We start from the raw sequence: 2,130 nt of genomic DNA, 5'->3' as shown, positions 1-2,130 counted from the left end.
AGGGAGCTTCAGAGGATGAGTCTCACGTGACTCCTGGCCCCTCCTGTGCGGGTCCCTCCTTCCCCTCGCTCTGTCTCCCCCCAGCCCCTCTCGGGGCTGCGCAGGCCCAGGGGACTTTGCTAAAAGGTCATTCACACTTCACCGCCCCCAGGACCCGCCCTGGCTTTCCAGGGGCCTCCTGGCCTAGAGCATAACTTGCCATCCACCTGCTCCCTTTCACCTTGAAGAGCGCACCTGTGCGTGAAGGTGAGCGCCTGGGGGTGGGGGGGCTGGGGGCGGGGACAGGGGTCCTGGGATTGGTCACCCGAGGAAACCCCACCTCTCAGGCAGCAGATGCCTTAGGACTTGAGGGCAGGGGTGGGGCTGCAGGGGAGATACCCAGCTCCCCCTTTCCCTGCGCTGGGGTCCCGGACCCCCTCGGACGGACTCCCTCGGACCCTGACCCAGCCTGAACGCCCCGCCTCTGGCAGCACAGGCGGGAGGTGAAGTCCAAGGGCCGAGGCTGCATCTTCCCTGGGGCACCAGTCTCTCCTGTGGAGCATGAGCCCGCGGCCCGCACACCGACACCGACACCGGGTCTCTAAACGGAGGACCCCGCCAGGCTCTGCCCGCCACCAACAAACTGAAAGCCGGTTGGAAAAGACGGGGCGGCAGACACCCCCGAGAAACGCGGGTCAGGCCCGGCCTTGGCAGCTCCCACGGGTGACTGCGGAGGGGACACAGCAGAACACAGCGGGGCAGCCCTGGGAGCCAGCGCCGCCGGGGCGGGCCATGCAAGCTCGTGCAGGAAGGCTGGGCCCGGCCTGAGCAGAGATGTGAAGCCATTACGCTTTAGGTGTTTAAAGAAATAATTTGTTGTTGTTGTGAATCCTCACCTGAGGATATTTCTCCATTGATTTTTAGGGAGAGTGGACGAGAGAGGAGAGACACAGAAACATTGATGTGAGAGGCACACAACGTTGGTTGCCTCCTGCACAAGCCCTGACCAGGGCCTCGATAGGGGAAGAGCCTGCAACCGAGGTATGTGCCCTTGACTGGAATCGAACCTGAGACCCTTTGGTCCGCCGGCCAACGCTGTATCCACTGAGCCAAACTGGCTAGGCTAGGGCCTAACTCTTTTTAAAAAAAAAATGTCTTTCCTGATTTTTTTTTTTTTAGAGAGAGAGAGGGAGAGGGATAGAAACATCAATGAGAGAGAAATATCATCAATTGGCTGCCTCCTCACAGCTTTTACAGGGACTCAAGCCCACAACCCGGACATGTGCCCTGACCAGGAATCGAACCCGTGACCTCTTGGTTCCTGGGTCGATGCTCAAACATTGAGCTCCGCCGGTGAGGCCCAGCTCTCTTAATTTACGTTCCCTCCAAAAGCAGAGTCTATGACATGAGACATGGTCTTATGGGCAAACCGTTTACTTTTGGAAATGATGTCAGGGGTCAGGAATGGGGCCTTGGAAGAGAGAAACCGGTGACCTGCTGGGGCCAGAGGCGAGGCACTGGGGGTGCAGGTCTGAGCAGAGAGCTCACCCCGTGTTTGCGCGACGAGGGAGGGACTGGCTGCAGAGTCGGCCTGGCTCACCTGCTCAGCAGGGGGCAGAAACGAGGCCCCAGGACCCGCAGTCTAGTTACCGGCTGGCCTCCACCCCAACAGGTGCAGGGAGAGAGGAAGGCGAGGTGCTGCCCCCCCTCCTGCGGGCGGGGCGGCCCCTCCCTGCGTGGGGCTCTCCTGCCCGCAGATGCTGCCCCGCGCTGGCCCTGCACCGGGGGCACTGGCTCTGACAACGGGTCTGAAGAGCGTGATCTATTTTAGACCCGAGTTCTTTCGGGAGCCGCTGTTGAGAAGTCCCAGGACACACAAGGAAAACCCCTCAGATGAGAGGCAGTGGAGCCCAGCAGTGACAGCGCGTCCAGAAAACAGCAGGTCTGTGCTCAGGGCCCAGCGGTGGGAGAGAGCAGGGGGGTGGGGGCGGCAGGGGCCCCTCCCCTGGGCCCACGGGGCTTCCCCGAAGGAGGACAGAGACCACGAGCAGGCCCAGGGAGAGTGAGCGATGGGCCAGGCGGGTGGGGGTGGCGTCACAGGTGCTGGCCAGGCCTCCGCAGGGTCTCTGTGCTCCGGCTCCTCCAGGGCCA

At 62.0% G+C, this 2,130-nt stretch overlaps 1 long non-coding RNA gene across 1 annotated transcript in view; it reads left to right on the top strand.

Moving 5' to 3' along the window:
• LOC102260186 overlaps positions 1–2,130 on the top strand; it is a 5,757-nt gene that overhangs the window by 1,658 nt on the left and 1,969 nt on the right. Inside the window, exons 2-3 of the long non-coding RNA XR_314590.2 lie at positions 152–246; positions 1,811–1,921. This is a non-coding gene — a long non-coding RNA (uncharacterized LOC102260186). The remainder of the gene's footprint in view (positions 1–151; positions 247–1,810; positions 1,922–2,130) is intronic.

This window comes from Myotis brandtii, unplaced genomic scaffold (genome assembly GCF_000412655.1).
Source record: "Myotis brandtii unplaced genomic scaffold, ASM41265v1 scaffold819, whole genome shotgun sequence".
In the NCBI taxonomy this organism is placed as follows: domain Eukaryota; kingdom Metazoa; phylum Chordata; class Mammalia; order Chiroptera; family Vespertilionidae; genus Myotis; species Myotis brandtii.
The sequence above is the reverse complement of the archived record's forward strand: the minus strand, read 5'-3'. Positions and strand labels throughout refer to the sequence as shown.